The 24,531-nt window shown below is 38.2% G+C and overlaps 1 pseudogene; it reads left to right on the top strand.

Annotated features, from left to right (window-relative positions):
* The first annotated feature begins 422 nt into the window (after positions 1–422).
* Positions 423–2,448, top strand: LOC118630564 (annotated as a pseudogene).
* The last annotated feature ends 22,083 nt before the right edge of the window (positions 2,449–24,531 follow it).

The following is a 24,531-nucleotide window of genomic DNA, read 5'->3' as shown; positions in this document are numbered from 1 at the left end:
GTGGGCCTTGTGCTCATAGGGCCTTCAGTGCTGCCCCAGCCTCACTCACCAATGAAACATATTTTGTCCTCATCAAAAAAAATATTAAGAAAGTATAACTGATATGCTAAGACAGTGGAGAAAATGGAATCATACAATGCTCACTTAAAATTTAAAAAAAGACAGCTTGGGGTCCAAATCCGTTCAGCAGGGCAGTGCGGAAGGAGGGTGCCTGCTGGGGCAATGGAGGGCCCTCACCCCAGCCTGGCCTCACCATCACCCGCCTGGAGTGGCTGCAATACCTGACCAGGCGGGTGGCCCGACTCAGGAAGCGCAGGGCTGGGAAGTATGAAGGGAGCCTGCCCTGAGCCCTGGCCATTGCGGTAACTGCCGTCGGGGGTATGGTCGTGCATAGCCCAGCCAGCCTGGGCTTTCATCTTAGGATGAAGTACCCAAAGGGCTGGATCCAGCCCCTGAGCCCTCTGTGCAGCAGGAGGACAAGGAACACTGAAAATGAAAGCCACCTACAGTATCAAAGTTCTATATTTTGGGCAGATAAAGTAGCTTCACTCTCTCATGAGGAACTCCAGGACATTTATTGGTTGGCTCAGTGTCTTTACCTGACAGCACAATATCACAGAGCAGCTCACGGGCTTTGTCGCGAAAACCGGACGAATTGTATCACTTGTGCCGATATCTTGCAGCGAGATGCCATTATGCTGTGAAAAAAGCATCCACGAGATCTCGATATTCTTCATATGGAGGAGCAAATCAACAAATGCCCCTTTGAGAAGTATTTGAGGATGAAAGTGGCTTTAAAGAGCCCTCCAATGACTAGGAAACGTCACAGTCCTCAGTAAAGAATTCTGTTTGTCTTTTACAAGGGAAAATTGATGATGCTCTAGATAACTGAACACTAGCTACCTGTAGCTATAAAGAAATGTTGAAGCTGGACGTCTTCTGTTTTGAAGTATTTGATCTTTTGATGTCACACCACATATTGACAGCCCAATGAATTCCTGAAATCGCTCCCTCTTAGCAAGCTTTGTATGGAAAAAGAAGACATGCTATGTTTTCTATTTGAGAACAAATTTTTATTTTTTATTTTATTTATTTGTTTTTTTATGCTCACCCGAGGACATTTTTCCATTCTTTGTTCAGATAGAGTGGGAAGAAGAGAGAGGAAGAGAGAAAGAGAAACATCGATGTGAATGGGACACATTGAGTGGCTTCCTCCCACACGACCCAACTAGGGCCGGGGACAAACTGCAACCGAGGTACATGACTCTAGCGGGAACTGAACCTGGGTCTCTCTGGACCGCAGGCCGACGCTCTAACCACTGAGCAAAATCGGCCAGGGCAAGAACAAATTTTTAAAGTTATAATAAAACCGAATGAAACTGTAACCCTCCAGACTGATGGTTTTCAAGAAAAGCTGGATGTGGTAGTATCTTTATCTGAAATATGTTATAACAGTGATTTTAAAATATGCTACAAGATTACTTTTGTGGTAATGGAAGAACAACCTTTGCACACAACTTGGTTACCTGTACATATAGGGACAATTGTGGAGCTGAATAAAGCAAACAAAACAAAACCAAACCTTTCTATCTCTCTCATACATTGGTGGAATTATATTCTAGCAATTCTGTGTCTTGGTTTGCAGTGGGAGGCTATTATCTGATGGTTGATCATAAGAATGAACATGCCAGAGGTATCTCAGTAAAAGCTGCAAGACTTAAGAAGACCTACGAGCCTGGGTGGATATGGACATTTGTTTGCATTTGAGGGTGAACATGACCAAGCAATGACTACTTATTTCACAGCAGTACAGCTGATGCAAGGGTGTCATTTGCCAATGCTCTATATTGGATTAAAATATAGATTGACCAATAACTCAAAATTGGCTGAAAGCTTCTTTGGTAAAGCTCTAAGCATTGCACCAGAAGATCCTTTCACTATGCATAGAGTTGACATGGTTGCATTTCAAAATGAAGAATGGAGAACAAAAAAATGATTTTTCAGTGCTTTGGGAAAATGTTAAAACAGTTGGGAATGAGCTAACTGTTGACAAATGGGAACTTTGTTGAACAACTTGGGGCATGTCCACAGAAAACTTAAAATGTATGCTAAAGCATGGGATTATCACCATCAGGCATTGATTGGTGTTGATTCCTTGAAACACACCTATCTGTTTTGCCATAGAATATATCTATAGTCTGATGGATAAGTTTGAACATGCTGTGAACCATTTCCACACAGCCCTTGGTCTGAGGCAAGTTCATACACTTTATGTTATGTTGAAATAGAAATTAAAGACAACTTAAAACATTATGACTCTGATGCACATACAGTGAAGACACTACACAAAATAAAATTTCACTTCTGTGGGACGTCAGAGAATTTGAAGTAGAAAAACAGACTACAGAAGAAATGGGGCTTGCACTACTGTCTGCTTCTACAAAATAAATATACATAGTGTAATCAAGAATGTAAAGCATCCAAAACAATGGCAAAAAAAAAAAAAAAAAAGAATGAAAGATAAAAACAGAAACCTTTATAAAGAAAACAGTAGTGGATAGAATACATAGAAATCTAATTATATCAGTAATCGCTTGGACTGTCAGTGGTCTAAATAAAATAATTAAGAGAAAGATACTGTCAGAGTAGATCTAGAAGCAAGAATCATTGATATATTGTCTACAAAAAAATTAAATATAAATACACATAAATTGGACTAAATGCTCTAATCAAAAGACATAGGATAGCCCTGGCCAGTGTGGCTCAGTTGGTCGACTGTGTTCCCATGCACCATAATGTCACCAATTTGACTCCTGGTCAGGGCACATGCCCAGGTTGCAGGTTCAATCCCCAATAGGGGGCACGCAGAAAGCGATTGATGATTCTCTCTTTCATCAATATTTATCTCTCTCTCTCCTTTGCCCTTCCTCTCTAAAGTTATTAAAAAACACATTTAAAAAAATACGAATGGGAAAAAACAAGAAACGGGGGTTAACAATACATATTTTATTATTTTTTTATTTAAATTAATTTATTTTTCTTACAGATGTTTCTCCTTTTTCCCCCTATGATTCCCCCTTCCCCCTCTTCTGGGGATATTCAGTCTGTACCCCACTTCCACGTCTCTGGGACTACCCCATTCTTCAGACTGTTATTTTCATTATATTCCACAAATAAGTGAGATCATGATACTTGTCTTTCTCTATTTGGCTTGTTTTGCTTAGGATGACACTTTCCAGTTCCCTCCATGTTGTCACAAAGGATAAGAGATTTTTCTTTCTTACTGCTGCATAGTACTCCATTGTGTATATATACCATTGCTTTTTTATCCATTTGTCTACTGATGGACACTTGGGCTATTTCCAGATCTTAGCTATTGTAAATAGTGCTGCTACAAACTTGGGGGTACATGTATTTTTTCAGATTGTTGTTTCAGGCTTTTTAAGGTATATTCCTAGAAGTGGGATCACTGGGTCAAATGGAAGTTCAATTTTTAATTTTTTGAGGTAACACCATATTGTTTTCCATAGTGGCTACACCAGGCTGCATTCCCACCAGCAGTGTACCAGAGTCAGCACTTGTTGTTTGATGATTTGTTGATAGCGGCCATTCTGACAGATGTGAGGTGATACCTCATTGTTGTTTTAATTTGTATCTCTCTGATGATTAGTGATACTGAGCATTAATTCATATGTCACTTAGCCATTTGTATGTCCTGTTTGGAGAGGTGTATATTTAGTTCCACTGCCCATTTTTTAACTGGGTTCTTTGTTTTCCTTTTGTTGAGTTGTATGAGTACTCTCTATATATTGGAAATTAACCCCTTGTCTGATATATCATTGGCAATTATGCTTTCCCATACAGTGGGTAGACTTTCCGTTTTGATGATTATATCTTTTGCTGTGCAGAAGCTTTTGAGTTTGATGTAGTCCCATGTGCTCATTTTCTCCTTTGTTTCTATTGCCTTAGGTGATGTACCAGTGAAAATTCTGTTGTGCATGATGTAAGAAATTTTGTTGCCTATAGTTTCTTCTAGGATTTTTATGGATTCATGAGTCACATTTAAGTCTTTTATCCATTTTGAGTTTATTCTTGTGTAGGATGTAAGTTGATGGTCTATTTTTATTTTTATTTTTTTTGCATGTAGCTGTCCAATTTTCCCAACATCATTTATTAAAGAGGCCGTCTTTATTCCATTGTATGCTGTTGCCACCTTCGTCAAATATTCATTGAGCATATTGCCTTGGGTCCATTTCTGGGTTTTCTCTTCTGTTCCACTGGTCTATATGCCTGTCCTTGTGCCAGTACTAGACTGTTTTGATTAAGTAGCTTTGTAGTATAACCTGGAATCAGGTAATGTGATCCCTCCTACTTTGTTTTTCTTTTTCAAGATTGTTGTGGCTATTCGAGGTCTTTTTTGGTTCCATATAAACTTCTAAAGTGTTTGTTCTAGTTCTGTAAAGTATGTCATTGGTATTTTGATGGGGATTGTACTGAATCTATAGATTGCTTTGGGTAATATGGACATTTTAATGATGTTAATTCTTCCAATCTATGAACAAGGTATGTGCTTCCACTTTTTTATATCTTCTTCTATTTTTTTTTTTCAATGACCTGTAGTTTTCTGCGAATAGGTTCTTTATTTCTTTGCTTAAGTTTATTCCTAGGTTTTTTTTTTTGCCGCCATAGTAAATGGGATTGCTTTTTTAGTTTCCCTTTCTGTGAGACATCATTGGTGTATAAAAATGCCATTGTTTTTTTGACGTTAATTTTGTATCCTGCTACTTTGCCAAATTCAATTATTAGGTCTAGTAAATTTTTGATGGAGTCTACATATAGTATTATGTCATCTGCGAATAATGACAGTTTCACTTCCTCCTTTCCAATTTGGATACCTTCAATTTTTTCTTCCTGTCTGATTGCTGTGGCTAAAACTTCCAGTACTATGTTAAATAAGAGCGGTGAAAGTGGGCATCCCTGTCTTGTTCCTGTTCTTAAGGGAAATGCTTTTAGTTTCTGCCCATTGAGTATGATGTTGGCTGTAGGTCTTTCATATATGGGCTTTATTATGTCGAGATATGATCCCTCTATTCCAACACTGCTGAACATTTTTATCTGAAATGAATTCTGGATTTTGTCAAAGGCTTTTTCAGTGTCTATTGATATGATCATGTGGTTTTTGTTCATTTTGTTTATGTGGTGTATCCCGTTTATTGATTTGTGAATATTGTAGCAGCCTTTCATCCCTGGGATGAATCCCACTTAGTCATGGTGAATGATGTTTTTGATGGGTTGCTGGATCCGATTTGCTAGTATTTTGTTCAGGATTTTGGCATCCATGTTCATCAGGGATATTGGTCTGTAGATTTCTTTCTTTGTAATGTCTTTTTCTGGTTTTTAAATTAGAATTATGCTGGCCTCATAAAACGAGTTTGGAAGTCTTCGTTCTTCTTGAATTTTCTGAAATAGTTTGAAGAGAATGAGTGTTAATTCTTTTTTGAATGTTCGATAAAAATCCCCCGTGAAGCTATCTGGGCTTGGGCTTTTGTTTGCTGGGAGAGTCTTTTTTTCTTTTGTTCAGATAGAGTGGGAGGGAGAGAGAGAGAGAAACATTGACGTGAAAAGGACACACAGAGTGGCTTCCACCCACACAACCAACCAGGGCCAGGGACAAACCGCAACCAAGGCACATGCCCCTAGTGGAAACCAAACCCGGGTCTCTCTGGACCGCAGTCCGACACTCCAACCGCCGAGCCAAACCGGCCAGGGCTGGGAGAGTCTTGGTTACATCTTCAATTTCTTCTGTTGTTATTGGTTTGTTTAAGTTTTCTACCTTTTTCCGGTCCAGTTTTGGCAGACTGTGTGTTTCTAGAACTTTGACCATTTCACTTAGATTGTCAAATTTGTTGCCATATAATTGTCCATAGTAGTTGTTAACTATCTTTTGTATTTCTGTTGTATCGATTGTTACTTCTCTCATTTCTGATTTTGTGTATTTGGGTTTTCTCTCTTTGTTTCTTGGTGAGTCTAGCAAAGGGTCCATTAATCTTGTTTATCTTTTAAAAAAGCAGCTCTTTGTTTCATTGATTTTTTGAATTTTTTTTTTTTTTTTTGGTCTCTATGTCATTTATGCTCTCATCTTTACTATTTCCATCCTTCTACTTACTCTATGGTTTTCTTTTTGTTTGCTTTCTAGTTCTTTAAGTTGTGAGCTTAGGTAATCTATTAGAGATTTTTCTTGCTTCCTGAGGTAGGCCTGTAGTGCTATGAATTTCCCTCTCAGAACTGCTTCGCTGTATCTCATAGGTTTTGTGTTGTTGTGTGTTCATTTTCAATGGATTCCAGGAAGTTTTTAATTTCTTCCTTGATCTCCTCATTGACCAATTCGTTGTTTAATAACATGCTATTTATCCTCCATGTGTTCAAATGTCTTTGCTGATTCTTGTTGCAATTTATTTCTAGTTTCATGCCATTGTGATCTGAGAAGATGCTTGATATGATTTCAATCTTCTTGAACTTGTAGAGATTTAGTTTGTGCCCTATCATGTAGTCTATTTTTGAGAATGTTCCATGTGCACTTGAGAAGAATGTTAATTCTGTAGTTTTGGGGTGTAATTTTCTGTAGATATCTGTTAAATCCATTTGGTCTACTACTTCGTTTAGAGTCTGTGTTTCCTTGCTAAGTTTTTGTCTAGAGGATCTATCCAGTGATGTCAGCGGGGTGCCGAAGTCCCCTGCTACGATTGTATTGCTGTCGATTTCTCCTTTGAACTCCTCCAGAAGTTTTTTAATATATTTTGGTGCTCCTATATTGGGTGCATATATGTTTATCAAGGTTATATCTTCCTGTTGGATAGATCCTTTCAATATTATATAGTGGCCTTCTTTGTCTCTAGTTATGGTTTTCATTTTGAAATCTATTTTATCAAATATGAGTATAGATACCCCAGCTTTTTTTTCCTTTTCGTTTGCTTCGAAGATATTTTTTCATCCCTTCGCTTTCAACCGATGTGTGTCTTTTGTTGTGAGGTGGGTCTCTCGTAAATAACATATACAAGAGTCATGCTTTCTTATCCAATCAGCTACTCTGTGTCTTTTTATTTGAACATTCAATCCATTTACATTTAAGGTGATTATTGATATGTATTTATTCATTGCCATTTTTGTTTAGTTTGGTTATATTTTTCTTCCTATTTCTCCTGCTAATTACAGCAGTCCTTTTAACATTTCTTTCAGTGCTTGTTTGGTGCTACTATATTCCCTTAGCCTTATTTTGTCTGTGAAGCTCTTTATTTGACCTTTTATTTTGAATGATATCCTTGCTGGGTAGAGTAGTCTTGGATTCAGATCCTTGTTTTTCATGACCTTGATTACTTCATGCTAGTCCCTTCTGGCCTGTAGTGTTTCTGTTGAAAAGTCAGCTGAGAGCCTCATGGGGGTTCCTTTGTAGGTAACCCGTTGCTTCTCTCTTGCTGCTTTTAGCATTCTCTCTTTGTCTTTAATTTTTGGCATTTTGATTACTGTGTCTTGGTGTGGGTCTGTTTTAGTTCTTCTTACTTGGGGCTCTCTGTGCTTCTTGAACTTGAATGCCTTCTTCCTTTACCAAATTAGGGAAGTTTTCTGTCATTATTTCTTCAAATATATTCTCTAACCCTTGCTCATTTTCTTCTCCTTCGGGGACTCCTATGATGTAAATGTTATTCCGTTTCCAGTTGTCCCACAGTTCTCTTAAGCTGTCTTCTTATTTTTTAATTGTTTTTTCCTTTTTGATTTCTGATTGGTTGATTTTTTTTCTACCCTATCTTCTAATTCACTGATCCGGTCATTAGCTTCTTCTACTCTGCGATTTAGACCTTCCAATATGTTCTTTATTTCTGATATGTCATTCTTCATTTCTTCTTGGTGGTTTATAATTTCCAACTGGTTGATTTTCAACATTTCTATGTCTTTACTCATGGTGCTCATGTGCTTACACATGCTGTTGAGCTTCCTCAAGATTATACCTCTGAATTCTAGTTCTGTTAACTTGCTTAACTGCACCTCATTTATCTCTTTGGTAGAGGTCTCTTGTTCTTTCATTTGGCTTTTGTTTCTGTGTTTCACCATTTTGGCTATCACAGTGGGTCTAGGAGCCTGCCAAATTTTCTCTGTGGGTGTTGGTATTCTGCTGTTTGTGGCTCCCTATCCTGGGTTTGAATGAGCCATGTAGGCCCAACATTGAACACCACTGTCAAATCTTACTTTCCTGGTTAGAGTTGCTACCCTAGGGAATGGTAGTTATTCTCTAGTTTTTTGCCTGGAGGCTGTCAGTAGGGATTACCTGAAGAACCTTGGCTTCTGAGTTGAATAAAAAACTCCCTCAGGTGCTCAGGATAAAAGGATTTCCTGAAGATGGGGCAGATGCTGGTTGTTATTGGGCTTCAATTAGCATTTCAAATGCCGCTGGGTGGGGTTGAATCTCTGAGGGAGGGGCTGCCACCTCTCCCCAGAGCCCTGGGAAGGAGTAAGATGACCACATTCCTGTGTGGCTGCAACTCAGCAAAAGCTCTGAGTGCCCTCCAAATTCTGAGTGACCCCACACAGTTCCAGTCCAGTCTGCCCTCCCTCTGCTGGAGCCCAAGGTAAGTGGCAGCTGCTATTTTAGCCTGTCCTGGCTCTGTGCTGTGGAGCTGCTTGGGAGTTTAACGTAAGGGCGCTACTCACAGCCAAGGCTGCTGCTCTCAGCTAAGGCCTCTGCAGACCATGGGCTCCCTCCGCAAGCCTATCAGTATTGAGTCAGTGTCCCTAGTTATGTAGTCTTCCAAGCTGCTTTTCTGTTGCCTTTTCCTGATGATTTGTCTTTATTTTAGTTGTAATTCCAGTTTGGTCCTGGGACATAGTCTGTGTAGCTTCCATTCACTCTGCTGCCATTTTTGTCTCCCCAACAATACATATTTTAGAAAAAGAATTAAAGCAAAGTCTATAATAAGAGACAAGAGGGACATTATAAAATGATAAAGGGATTGAGCCAATGGATATAACCCCTGTAAGCATTTATGCACTCAACATAAGAGCACCTAAATATATAAAACACACATTGATGGACATAAAAGGAGAGATCAGCAGTAATACACTCATAATAGGGTACCCTTAACACCCCATTCACATCAATAGATAGATCTTCCAGACAGAAAAGCAACAAAAAGCAGTGCCCTTAGAAGACACATTAGACTGGATGAATGTATTTGACAATTTTAGAGTATTTTACTCTAAAACAGCAGAATATGCATTCTACTCTAGTACACATGAGACATCTTCCAAGACAGACCACATGTTAGGCTACAAAACAAATCTCATTAAATGAAAGAAGATGCATATCAAGCATCTCCTCTAACCACGTGATATGAAACTAGAAATAAATTGCACAAACAAACAAACAAACAAAAGAACCTGAAAACCCACAAACACATGGAGGCTAAATAACATATTACTGAAAAATAAATGGGTTAACAGTGAGATAAATCAAAAGATGGCTTGAGACAAAGGAAAATAAAAATACAACACAAAATCTGTGGAAGACAGCAAAAGGAGCCCTAAGAAGGAAAGTATAGCAATACAGTTCTACCTCTAAAAACAAGAAAAGTCCCAAATAAACAATCTAACCTTACACTTAAAAGTACTAAAAAACAAAAAACAGCAAAGCTCAAAGTGAGTAGAAGGAAGGAAATAATAAAGACCCGAGTGGAAATAAACAAAATAGAGTCTAAAAATAAAATAAAAAATACAAAACATAAATGAAACCAGTACCTGGTTCTTTGAAAACACCAAAATTGATAAACCTTTCACCAGACACATAAAGAAAAAAGAGAGAGAGAGAAAACACAATTAAATAAAATTAGAAATAAATGAGAAGTAACAACTGACATCACAAAAAAGCAAAGGGTTAGCCCAGGCTGGTTTGGCTCAGCGGTTAGAGCATCAGCCTGCGGTCTAGAGAGACCCGGGTTTGGTTCGCCCTAATGGTGTGTACCTCGGTTGCAGTTTTTTCCTGGTTGGTCGTGCGGGTGGCAGCCACTCCATGTGTCCCTTTCACGTAGATGGTTTTCTCTCTCTCTCTCTCACTCTCTATTCCTCTCTCTCCCTCCCACTCTATCTGAACAAAAAATGGAAAAATGTCCTCGGGTGAGGATTAAAAAAAAAAAAAAAAGCGAAGGGTTATTAGAAAATACTACAAAAAAATCATTTGCTGATAAATTTGACAACTTAGAAGAAATGGATAAATTCTTTAAACATAATTTTTCAAGACTGAATGAAGAAGAGACAGAAAATTTGAACAGACCAATTAGAACTAATGAAATTGAAGCAGTAATAAAAACAAACAAACAAACAAACAAAAAACTCCCAAGAAATAAATGCCCGGTCCCGGATGGCTTCACAGGTGAATTTTACCAAACATTCAAAGAGGAACTAGCACCTATTCTTCTCAAACTGTTCCAAATATTTTAACAGGGGGGAAGAACCCCAAGCTCATTTTACAAAGTCAGGATTATCCTAATTTCAAAATCAGATAAATACACCATAAAAACATTATAGGATAATACCCTAATGAACATAGATGGAAAAATCTTCAGCAAAATAATATCAAACTGAATTCAGCAATATTTTTATTTAAAAGATCACATACTATGTTCAAGTTTGATTTATTCCTGGGATACAAAGTTGGTTAAATATCCTCAAATCAATTAACATGACACACCACATAAACAAAATGAAGGATACAAACCACATGATCATATTGATAGATGTAGAAAAAGCATTTGACAAAATCTAACACCCATTTGTTATTAAAAGAAAATAAAAACTCTCAAAGTGCAAATATTGGGAATATACCTCAATACAATAAAGGCTATGTATAACAAACCCACAGTTAACATAATTTCCCTTAAGTTCCCTTAAGGGAAACATTTCCCTTAAGTTCAGGAACAGGGTAGGGATGGCCACTTTCACTGCTCTTATTCAACATAGTACTAGAAGGCCACCAGCATTCAGAAAAGGAGAAGAAATAAAAGTCATCCAATTGGAAAGGAAGAAGTAAAATTGCCATTATTTGCAGATGATATGATATTCTAGTTGAGAACAATAAAGATACCATCCAAAACTACTACAACTGATAAAGGAATTCAGTAAAGTAGCAGGATACAAAATAAATATTCGTAAATGGGTTTCATTTTTATATACCAATAATGCACTATCAGGAAGAGAAACTAAGAAAACAATTTCATTTACTATTGCATCAAAAAAGTAAAATAAATACCTAGGAATAAATTTATCTAAGGAAGGAAAAGACTTGTATTCCAAAAATGATAAGATATTGAAGAAAGAAATACAGTCGTCCCTCATTTATTGTGGTCAATCAGTTCCAGACTCTAGTGGTTGCACCTGGCGTTGAAGTATTCCTGGGGTGCTTCGAATACATAGGTCTATGTTTCATATGTACAGTAATTTTAATTTTAATTGTAATTGTAATACAAGGGTGTATAATTGACTCAGGCAACTGAGTGAACGTTTTATCATTTTCACTGTCTTGATCAACTTTCTAATGAATATATTTGAAAAAACCGCAATAGAGTGAAGCCACAAAAGTTGAAGCATGAAGTGGCGAGGGACTACTGTAGAAGAAAAAAATATGGAAGCATATATCTCCCTTCATATAGTAAGATTTTACATCATAAAATGTTCATACTAACTACATAAAGTAATTTATAGATTATACATAATTCTTGTCAAAACTCCAATGGCATTTTTCACAGAATGAGAACAAATAATCAAAAAATTATATGAAACAACAAAAGACCATAAATAGCCTCAGCAGTCTTGAGAAAGAACATAGTTGAAGGTATCATGCTACCTGATATCAAACTATACTACAAGGCTATAGTAATCAAAACAGCATAGTACTGATATTGAAACACACACACACACACAAACACAGATAAATGAAGCAGAATACAGAGCCCAGTAATAAACCCTAGCTTTTCTGGGTAGAGTAATCTTGGTTGCAGATTCTTGTTTTTTGTCTTTGAATATTTTGTGTCAATCCCTTCTGGCCTCAAAAGTTTCTGTTGAGAAATCAGCTGACAGTCTATGGGAGCTCACTTGTAAGTAATTAACTGCTTTTCTTTTGCTGCTTTTAAGATTCTCTCTTTGTCTTTAAATTTTTGCATTTTGATTATGACATGTCTTGGTTTGGGCCTCTTTTGGTTCATCTTGTTTGGGACTCTGCATGTCCTGGACTTGTACGTCTATTTCTTTCACAGGTTAGAGATATTTTGTGTTATTTTTTTAGAAATAGTTTTTCAAATTTTTGCTCTCTTTTTTTTTCCTTCTGGCACCCCCATGATTGGAATGTTGGTATGCTTGAAGTTTTCTGAGAGGCTCCTTACACTATCTTTATTTTTCTGGATTATTTTCTTTTTGTGTTTTGACTGGGTGTTTTTTGCTTTTTTTATATTTCAAATATCTGATTTAATTCTCAGCTTCATAAATTCTACTATTGATTCCCTGTAAATTATTCTTCATTTTAGTGAGTGCATCCTTCATATCATTTATTTCTGACTGGCTCTTTTGTTGTTGTTGTTTCTGTGCCCTTTTCATGCTGTTAAAGTTCTCACTAAGTTCACTGAGCATTCTTAAACCAGTGTGTTGAACTCAGCACGTAGTAGCTGGCTTGTCTCCATTATGTTTAGTTCTTTTCCCGAAGTTGTGTTCTGTTCTTTCATTTGGGACATGTTTCTTTCTCTCCTCGTTTTGGCAGCCTCCTTGCATTTTGTTTCTATGTATTAGGTAGATCTGCTACATCTCCCAGGCTTGGTAGAGTGACTTAATGTAGTAGGTGTCCTATGGGGTTCAGTGGCACAGCCTCCCTTTTCACCTGAGCTGCACACTCTAGATGTGCCCCACTATGTGGGCTGTGCACACCTTCCTGTTGTAGTTGAGACTTGTTTGCCCTTGGCATGTATATGGGAGGAATTTATATCCAGTTCGATCGGTTCCAAAGATTGACTGCAACCACCATGGAGGTTCAGCTGTGCAGAGGCCCACCCCATGGAGCAGAATTTATTTCAGTGGGGCTCTGGTACCCTGTGAGTCTACCCCTTGTGTGTGTCATTTGTGGATGTGGTTGAGTGGTACTTTGCCATGACCTGAAGCTGCTCACTGGGTGCAGTGTCTCTGGGGTCTCCTGGGAGATGCAGGTCAAGGACACCTACTGCCTGTGTTTTGTCTGGGGCCTCCTGGCATGACCTACAAAACAATATGAAGATGGCTGCTACTTGTGCTGGGCTTGGAGGTGCTCACAAGAGGCCAAATTGTGAACCAAGGCTGGCTGCTGCTAATACTAGGCCTGGGGCCACTTACTGAGAGAAATAGGGCATACCAAGACCAGATAATACTTGTTTGAGAGATTTTAGCAAAGTCCGAAGCATGAGCCATGATAGGACATTTGTATGGAAAAGCCACTGGAAACAGCTGGGGTAGGCCTGTGATTTGGGTGGTGTAAGGTCTCAGGGAATGACCAGGGCAGGGAAAACAGTAATACCCAGGTCTACGCAGACTTCAACATGGTGCCCATCTGCTGCCTTTGTAGAAAAAGTGCTCAGCAAAGGAACAATGATACTACCAGCACTTCTGTCTGGGAGAAAGCTGCCCCTCCAGCCCTTGCTCTCATGCTAGACAATTCAGCTTTTCTTTGTATGTCCCTAGTGCCCTTCAAGGTGTTGCTCTAACATTGGAGCTCAGAGGGAGTGAGTCTGAGTGAGTTTGTGCATGAGCCCTTTAAGAGGAAAGCCTAGGACTCTAGGAGCCCTCTGTCTCACTCAGCCACAATCACCACTGGTTTTTACAGCCAGAAGTTGTGGGGACTTCCCTTCCTGGCACTGGAAATTTGGCCTGGGAGGGTTGGTGTGTGCCTGCGACCCTTCCCTCCTCATGGTGGACCTCCACAGCCAAGATATTCTTCTTGATTTTTGTCTGCCACAGGTAGGTGTGGGACCAGCCAGTTCCCGTGTCTCCACTGTTCCTCTCAGTCACAATGTGGCTTCCTCTCTATATCCTCAGTTGTAGAATTTCTGTTTAGCTAGATTTCAAGTGTTTCTGAATGATAGCTTTCTGTAGTTTAGTTGTAATTTTGATGTATAAAGCAAATTAAAAAGCATATTACTAAGTGAAAGAAGCCAATTTGAGCCCTGGCTGGTGCAGCTCAATTGGTTAAGCATCATCCTGTGCACTGAAAATCTCTGGTTCAATTCCTGGTCAGGACACTTGCCCAAGTTGTGGGTTCAGTCCCCAGCGTGGATGCATTCAGGAAGTGATTGATATTTCTATCTTTCTCTCCCTCTCCCTTTATCTCTGTCTAGAATCAATAAAACTATATCATTTAAGAAAGAAAAAGAATGAAGCCAATTTTAAAATGGCCACATACTATATGATTCCAACTTTGCGACATTCTTAGAAAAGCACAATGATAGAGACATTCGAAAGATCAGGTTTGGAATGAAAAGGAGTAGCAGGAGTGAATATGTGAAGCACAGATTATTAGGGCAATGATAAGACTCTGTATAATATAATAATGCATACATATCATACATTTGTCCGGACACACAGATTATACAACACCAAGAGTGAACCATAGTGTGAAATGGACTTCAGGTGATTATGTTATGTCAATGTGACAGATGTACTACTCTAGCAGGAGATATTGTCAATTTGGGAAGTCTATGAAAGCATGGGGTCAGGGTGTATAGGGGAAATCTCTGTACCTCCCCCTCAATTTTGCTGTGAACCTGAAATTGCTCTAAAAACATGTCTTAATTGAAATTGGATATGAAATAAAATCTTTGTAAACAAAATCTTACAGAACTTACCAGCAAGCCAAAGCTAAAGAAGTGTTTTAATAATGTTTCAAAGACAAGAATATGAAATCAAGGAGTAATTTGAAAAAAATGTTTAAAGACTATGATAAAAAAGGAAGATAGATAGAAATATATTAAAAGCTTTTCTCCTTCTTATTTTCAACTTGTACCTGACAGGTGTTGATGAATATTTTATAAAAAAGCCAGAGAGTAAACATTTATGTCTGCAGGTTATTAAGATCGATCACAACTACTCTGTGGATATAGAACAAAAGTAGCCGTAGACAATACACAACAAATACTATCGTTCAACAAAACATTATTTACAAAAATATATCCTTAAACAATATTCTCATGCACCTAGACAATCTTTGAAATTAGCGTGAAAAAAGTAAACTCTTAACAAAATTTATGAGATGTGAGGAAATTCACTAAATAAAAAGTAATAGAGGGTTAAAACAAATGAAAATAATGTCCACATTTACCTAAAATCAAATAAATATAGCTTCAAACAAGTAACTAATATTTTACCTGTCAGTTAAGAAATGTTAGCATGATCTTTATCTTTTGTGTGTGTGTGTAGCTGTTTTTATTATATTGCACCATAGAATTCACACTTAGCCAGAGAAGTGAGAACTTTCAGCTATGGCTGATTTAACCAGTATACTTAATATTCTAGGGATAAGAGTATAACAAAAAAAGAGTTCTGAAAGTTAGCATGTTCTTTGTTTCATCAACCCTCTTTAGAAATTGATTCCTACAGAAAAAAAAAAAAATGTTTGAATCCTCATCCAAGGATATGTTTAGAAAGAGGAACATCAATTGGTTGCCCTGATTGGGAATCAAACCTGAAACCCAGGCATGTGAGGTGACTGGAAATTGAACCCACAACCTTTTGGCGTATGGGACGACAATCCATCCATCTGACACATCTGGTTAGGGAAAGAGAAAACATTTTTTTTTTTTAAATCAACAAATATTTTTCAGAAACCTACTCATCTAGTGGTATTCAAACTTACATATGTAAATTACCTAAGTCTCTGGGGTATAACTGCTAACGTTATGCAGGAAATTGTAATAAAACATTAAGATAATAAAACTGGTTACAAAGTATCATTTGGTATGTCTTGTTTTGTTTTTGTTATAATTACATATATATGCATCTATTTTATGTATCTACAGAAACATATTTGGTAAATCTTATGGATATATATGTGTATGTATATTATATTTTACATTATATTCACTTTCTATTATAATGCATATTGTTTTTTTGCAAAATAAAGTTTTATCATTGTATATAATAAATATATATTTTCCTAATGGCAAAGTTGGAAAGTGAGCTTAATATCAGTATGAAAAATAATCCATACTCTCACAGAATATATACATTTTATGCATTTTATATAATTGTATATAAAGACTTATATTTATAATACAGTTATACATTTTAGCATTCTGAAGATGAAATGTGAAGTTTTAATGAATTATGAACTATTAATAACTTTTAATTGCTTCATAATTCTACATACCTTTACATATTTGCACATAGTATTATTTAGATAAAATCTACGTAACTATTTCTAGACAATTATGTTTTTTATTTAAACATTCTGAACAATTCTATAATACATATTTACATGTATTTGCATGAATTTTAAAAACATGTATAAATATCCTTTTAACAGATTTCTGGAATGTATAGTGTTGTGTGAAAATATCTAACATTTAATGGATCTTAGTATGTAAAGTTTGTTGTCTTTAGAAATGTAGATGTTCCTAAAACAGGTCACATTAATTGTTGAGATTTTGACAGTTTGGTATTGATATTTTAAGCATTGTTCTCTAAGTTAATAGTAAAACCTTAACTAAAACAATATTGCTTTTGGTAAAATGCTAGTTTTAGGACTGGGCATTTTCTTTGCAAGACAGGATGTGGAGTCAGGTAGAAGACTGAGTTAAGCAGTCACCTGAAGAACCCTGAGTTTGAAAAAAACATTAGAGGAGACAATTAATGTGCGTGATAGGTAGCCCTGACTATTTTCCTGCCCCTACCAACTTGCACACATCCATATTAAACAACTGAGTTCTGGTGTTTCCGTCTTTTCCAGACTGAAGCTTAAAGATAGAAAAATCAGAAAAACAATATTCAAGTGATAAAGTTTACTATTACTATAAAGTCAGAAATCCACTTTAAAATGACATTTTGTTTTGGCAAATTATGGAAATAGTCATGTCAGATTTGGCTAGCTTCTTCCTATTGCCATGGTTATGAACATCTGTCTCAGACAAGCTTAAATGTGAATACTGAGTTTCCACTAGGAGGTTGGACACTGCCCAATGAGATTGCTGCCCTGTGCCTTGAACACATTTGGCAGAAACTCAGAGGCAGCTTTGCTGAAGCTGAAAGACAGCAGGATCACATATAATTCCCTGCATTGTTCCTAGATTTTAACTTCTTGGCATGTTCAGATATGTGCGTTAGCTAAACATTTCTCCTCCTCTCAAGTCTTACAAAGTAGGAGTAGCTGATATATATGTAAGAGTTTTCTTCTACCTGGAAAGAAGAGGTTTTCTTTGGGGACTGTATTTATGTTCTCTTTATCGAGCTGGGATTTTGTACGGATGGATTTGTAGTTTGAGGGCATTCAATAATACTCTTTGGAAACAGGCTAGCACCATGCTCTTGTAAGATGTTCACAAACAGGATGAAAACACAAATGTAAGAAACACAAACTAATTACCATCACCTGAATAAAATTTAGTTTTAACCATGAAGTAGAAATCTTGCAAGAAAGACCATGCTGTCCCCATATCCCTTTGAGGTATAAGACGAGAAGTGATCCGAAAGCAGAAAATCCAAGTGAAATGATTTATTCATTTTAATTATGAAACTATGAGATAAAATATACCCGCAATTTAGATTTTTTAAAAAAATATTCACATAAAGATACTTTTTTTATTTTATCTTCAGATAGAGTGGGAGGGGGAGAGAGAGAGAGGGAGAGAGAGAGAGAGACATCAACATTAGACATTGGCTGCCTCCCACAGGACCCCCGACCAGGGCCAGGAACCCAATCACAACCGAGGTATGTGCCCTTGACTGGAATCAAGCCTGAGATACTTTGGTTTGGAGACCAATGCTCTAACCACTGAACAAAACCGGCCAGGGTGCACATTTAGATTTTTAACAGGGAAGAATATAAATAGAAACTAAAATGTGCTTCATATCTTACCACCAAGAAACTACAACTGTTTGTATTTTGATGATTTGTTTATATGTTTTAAATTATCAAAAGCCTGGCCTGTGTGGCTCACTGGTTGAGCGTCAACCCATGCACCAAGAGGTTGCTGGTTCGATTTCTGGTCAGGGCACATGCCCAGGTTGTAGGCCAGATCCCCAGTGGGGGGCAGGCAGGAGGTGGCCAATCAATGTTTTTTCTCATCGATGTTTCTATCTCTCTCTTCCTCTCCCTTCCTCTTTCTCTAAAATAAATAAAGATAAATATTAAAAAAATAAAATAAAATAAAAATTATCAAGAGATAGTTCAGGCAAAAAAAAAAGTAGCTATCAGATAGAATGAAGTTTATTCTTTATAATTGTTTCTTTTATTTTACAATGTATTCAAAGAATTTGGGTATATTCACAGTTACTATTTCCATTCCAATTTGTAAAATTTCACAACTCAATGTTTCATTGTATATTATGCTAATTACCTTTCTGTCCTGCATCCATTATAGTACCATTCATGCCTCAAAGTTTATTTCATGTGGCTGCACCATTTCCCCTCATAATATCACTAACACAAAACTCTTTGCATACAAGTTAATATCAAACACTAAGAAGAAATAGAATGTGAAACTCTAAGATAATGAGAGGTTATGGAACAGACCAAAATGTCATGCTCATTATTTCTCTTTTTCAAAGTCCATTGTTTTTAGTCGGTTTGGGAGAGTGTAGCACAGTATCATAGACTCAGTGACTTAAGCAGCTGACACGTATTTCTCACAGTTCTGGAGGCTGAAATGTACACCAAGGAGGTGCTGCCAGATTCGGTGTCTAGCAAGACCCACCTGCTCCCTGTATTGTCTTTCCTCCTTGCCTACTGCTCCTGGAGAGAGAACCTTCTTATCTCCTTGTCTTGCTTTAAGGGCATTGATCCCATCATGAGGACCCCAACTTCAGGACCTCATCTCTGCAATAATTTCCTCCCAAATACCATTGGGCATTAGGGCTTCAGCGTATAAACTAGAAGGATGGGTAACACAACTATTCAGTCCGTACTGTCGACTTAGCTGCTACAATGTAGCATCATATTTGAAACATGATTTTTTTAAAACATTTTTTTTTTATTGATTTTTAGAGAGAAGGAGAGAAACATCAATGTGAAAGGACAGTATCAATTGGCTGCCTCCTGCCCTCCCAGTACTGGAAATACAGCCCACAACTCAAGTATGTGCCCTGACCAGGAATTGAACCAGCAACCTTTCTGTGCACAGGATGATGCCAGAGCAGCTGAACCACACTGGTCAGCGCTGAAACATGCTTTTTGAAAATCTGATCTAGATTAGATCAAATGATTCGGTGCACATTTTTCACAACCATTATTTCAAGCAGAGAAATAGTATTTCTAGAGTCAACATGTAGGGGTAGAAGGATACCTTCATCTGCCAGTTAAATGTATATGCTATGTATCTCCACCATTTACACAGCTCTCTGTTTTATCTACCTATTTACGTACACCCCTTACTACTCTAGATAGAATTCCAACTACTAGTGGACAATGACAGTGCTCTTACCTACTGTGTTAATTATAATACATAAATCATTTTAATACATATAAATGTAATACATGAAGCTTTTAGATTTAACACATTTTTCATCCTTTCTTCTGCCAAGCGACTGCTCAAGAGAGGAAGTGGAGAGGAAATGAAGTTTCTGCAATTTCTTCAGTCTCTTTTCCTCCCCCTTGGCCTTATCTATCAATCACAGACACATCCACATGCTTTTCATGTCATCTCGACACGAACGAGCAATATCCTGCCACAGAAATGCATCTGCCCAATAACAGATGCCTACATTGCAACTTCTTGCCAGGTTACACCAAACACCAGGGCTATGTTTCTTTTGTCAGCTCACTGGCGATGGCAGAATATAGGTTGATCAGCTGTCCTTTTGTGACTCAATAAGTAATTACATAACCCAAATTATATCAACTCAAATTAGTTTCCCTTGGTGGTAAGTTGAAGGGGTGAGCAGGGTCTGGTTACCTGTGACCTGGTAAGAAAGCAGATCACACCTTTGGAAGACAGAATGTCTGCCTGTGTGTTGTACAACCAGCCTCAAAATGTTCACAGTGGACCTAAGGCTATCTTTTCAATTGTGTCACCAACACCTGAGTTTACTGTATGCTTGGACTCAACCTTCCACATTTGGAAGCCTTTATAAATGGCACTGAACACTGCAGGGTTTAAGAGGGAAGGGATAGTCTGAAATGGCTGTGAAGCAACCAGACACTCACTCTGTTTCTGGTTTTCCTGTCTTGTATATTCCACTCTGTGTCCCCTCAAGGCACTCAGAAACAGAAAGAGACCTGAATCCTCTCTATTTAGGCAAACAGGAAAGCAGCTAATCTTACTACTTTCTAAATAATTTAAAAATTTATTCTGGCCCGGCCCTTGTGGCTCAGTTCATTGAGCATCATCCCATGGACTAGGAAGTCCCAGTTCGATTCCTGGTCAGAGCACATGCCCAGGTTGCAGGTTCGATCCCTGGTGGGGGCATGCAGGAAGCAGCCTATTGATGTTTCTCTCTCATATCGATGTTTCTATCTCTCTTTCCCTTCATCTCTGAAAAATCAATAAAAACATTTTAAAAAATGTATTCTGTATATTATCATTGTCTACAACAGCAATCATCAGATGAGAATAATCAAATATTTAATTTTTTTTTCTTTATTGATTTTAGAGAGAGAGGAAGGGAGAGGGAGAGAGAGATGGAAACACTGGGTATTTGGCTCATAAACTGGGCATGTGCCCTTGTTGTAGCTCACTGTCCTTAGAATCCAACTTGTCTTTAAGCTGCCCTAATTAACAACCTCAAAGACAGCAAGACGAACAATGGGGAATGTTATAGAGGGCTTTAGCCCCATAAAAATTAACCAGAGTTTGACCTTCACTGGGAATTTGAAAAGCAACATCCTTCAGGAAAAGGGAGGACAGAAACGGCCCCAAGGCCAGAGTGTCCTGCATGCTCTGTAAAGAAACTGATAGGGAGAAACTGAAGCTCCCTTTACCCCATAAAACTGTAACTGTTCAACATGTGTGTATTGCACCTGATTGACTGCTGATATCTGTCTCGAATTTGTTAGTTTTAAAACTTGGATAATGGAATAAATAGCAGGACAGATGTATGCTGACCCAGTTCACCCAGTTCCCTTTCGCCTCAGCTCCCTCCCCCCTCCGTTCCCTCCTGCTTATCGCTAACTGCCTCCGCTTCTGTACAAGCAGCTTGCTTGCTCTGCTAAACTCTTGAATGACCCCTGCCCTATATAAGCAACCCTCCCCCTGAGCTCGGGGCTGCAGTTCTCCTCTGTGTAGGTTGGCTGCAGTCCCTGCGCAGGTAATAAAACATCCCCAAAAACTGAAAAATGGAGTCTGAGTGTGGTCGATCTCCTGGGTTACAACACCCTGACCTGAAATTGAACTGGCGACCTTTTGGTCTGAGCCATACTGGCTGGGCAAAACAATCAAATATTTTAACCCATGATTCTATCAATTAATTTGTGTTTATTTTTGCCCTATTGTTATAAATTAATTAAAATGGTATACATAATTATGTAATTGATGAAATTTAAAATAAACATAAAGTAATCAGAGCATTTGGAGAGACATTAACAAGATCATGTGTCTAGGACCTTTGGCTTACCCGCTCATACCAGCAGACTGTGATCTATTTATTTTGCTCATCAAATATAATAATGTGCTTTATTTTTCCCTCACACACAAAAAACTGTCTTCCCAGGGAAAGCACTATTTCATAGCAGATTGAACCTTCAGGAAATTGATTAATATCTGCAGATTGTTTTAAGTGTAATTAAAAATCTAAGGAATTTCAACCTTCCACTGCAAAAATGTTGTTTTCCCCACAGGCACGATGACAAATGTGTCCATTTGGGCAAGTAGATGACTTGCACAGAGTGATAATGAGGGAGTCAATATTCCATGGCGACTAGACGTGGTCGGTGACAAATCACTTCCCCCAGCACTCCCCTCCTGGTCCTTCAGGGCCAAGCTCATAAATAGATGGATTTTACTGCCACAGCTTTTCGTGAGAACTGAGAAGTAGCCAGATCTGCGCTTATAACCAAATTAGATGTTTTTCTCTATAATCACCAATGAGAGAAGGAAGGAAGCCTGCTCCAGAAGGCTACTTTAAAAAGCACATATTTAATTGGAAGAGGATCTGTGTTGTTAAATCTTCCATCATTCTCTGGATTGGTTTGGTAGATTAATCTAATACTGGACAATGATGGCATTTTGATTCTGGTGCACATTTATGACTCATGAACGCACTAACCTCATGCGGATACAGAACTTGAGTTTATGTGCTGGATGCATGAAAAGTCCAAAACTCATAACGTCAGAGTTCGGAGTAAAGAAAGGTTTCTTGTTTGAGAAAGCGCCATTGCAGAAGATAAGAGACATAGCGATGCCTCAAATCTATCTTGCTCGATTGACTATGTTAAGGGGTTACAGAGAACACGTATGCAAAAGCACTGGTGGGGTAAGTTTTAACCGGAGGACCTTGAAACTTGGCTACTTGTGGTAGGTGGGTGTCAGCACTAGATCTTCCTGTACAATGAGCCCTTCGCTTCTGAGAGGGTACCAGGGTTTGAGGTCTGGTTATATCCTGGTCCTTTGGTTCCATGTGTGTGCATGTGGGGGGAGGGTCCTTTAATTCCAGCTGCAGCTGGAGGTCAGATAGCTCTCCTCTCTGCATGCTTTGGCTGCATGAAGCAGTCTTGGCCTATTGTCATTGAAAAGCAGTTTTGTATCCTATTAAACAAGACAGGGCATTTTGAACTGGTTCTGCTTGTTACTTTCTCCTCTAGGCTTCAGTTGTGTTAACTACAAATAAGGAACATTGACTAATAATGTCTAATAGTCGTCCCAGAAGAAACACTTTGATCTCCTATTATCCATTGCAAATTTAATCCTCTGGGACACTAGTGCTTCTAACCACCAAGACACTGTTGGTGCTCTGTCCAGAGCCAGTCTACTCTACAGGGGCTGGTAGTCACTAAATGCTATAAATGTTGGCTGCTAACACCTAATAACTACACCCCTCTTCAAAGACAGCTCTCAGCCAACACAAGTCAATTCGTCCTAAAATGCCTGGGAGGAAATGCCTCACCCTAGGTGTAGCCCTCAGTTAATGACAGACTCCAATCGAGAACAATATTCTGTTTCAAGTTGGTAGTAGTCTATTGCCTGTAATGCTTCAGAGATTCCTGAAGGATCAGACTGAGGCTAGACCTCAGCTGAACTCATCTCTTGGCCGAATTTATCTTTCTTTCTGTTTCAACTTTGTCTCTTTTTACAGCATTCACCAAAGAGCACTTTCTCAACAAACCATTTACAAAACAGCCCCTGCCTCGTCTTCTGCTTCTAGGAAATGTGGCCTGAGACATGCATGCCACCAATGAGTTGAGCTTCAGCATAAGCATATCTATCCCTTTGAGCTAACTTGTCCCTTTTGTGTGGCAACAACATATAAAGGGATACATCAGGGCAGCAAACTGAAATTTAATGCCAAATCAAATCACAAAAACTGCCAGGTCAATAACATATACCTCACCATTTCCTAATCCTGGGTTTTGCTTTGGTGTAACAATGCCTTCCCAGTAGAACAGATGAGGCCATGTGGAGATGTACTCAATTACGTAATTTATAAGGACCATAGGATGTGTGGGTATGGGTGTGTGTGTGTGTGTGTGTGTGTGTGTGTGTGTGTGTGTGAGGGGGGAGAGAGAGAGGGGGGGGGGAGAGAGAGAGAGGAGGGAAGGGGAGAGAGAGGATCTAATGCAGAGATTCTCAAACTTTAGTACACATCAGAATCACCTTGAGGGCTTTATACAACAGATTGCTGCCTTCCCCCCAACCCCAAGTTTCTGAATTGGGATGGGCCTGAGAATGTGTATTTAAATAAATTTGTAGGAAATGCTGCCATTGATAGTCCAGAGCCACACTTTGAGAATCACTGGTCTATAGGACCCATGTTTAATAAAACATTGAAATAAAAAAAATGTTCTATAATCTCTTTTGTCCAGTATAGTAGCCATTAGCCCCTAGGTATATCTAAGAAGTTCCCTAGCTGGTTGATAAACATTTCATTCTTTTTCATTTCTAACCCAAGACCATATCTATTTAATGCCCTGTCTTTTCCATTACATGGAACCCCACCCTAACTCTAGCTGAGATCTTCCTCAAAGATCCACATAGTAACTGCACTGTTGTTACTGTGAATTTTATTTGCCTTCATTTTTTTAAAGTAAAATATCACAAACAAATAAGGACTCTCTGTAGACAGGGCATTCTGGAGCAACACCTGATATGCCAGACCTTTGGTTCTGTAACTGAT

The sequence above is a fragment of the Molossus molossus genome, unplaced genomic scaffold (assembly GCF_014108415.1).
Source record: "Molossus molossus isolate mMolMol1 unplaced genomic scaffold, mMolMol1.p scaffold_m16_p_15, whole genome shotgun sequence".
Classification (NCBI taxonomy): domain Eukaryota; kingdom Metazoa; phylum Chordata; class Mammalia; order Chiroptera; family Molossidae; genus Molossus; species Molossus molossus.
Note: the sequence above shows the minus strand (reverse complement) of the source record. Positions and strands in the feature narration are given on the sequence as shown.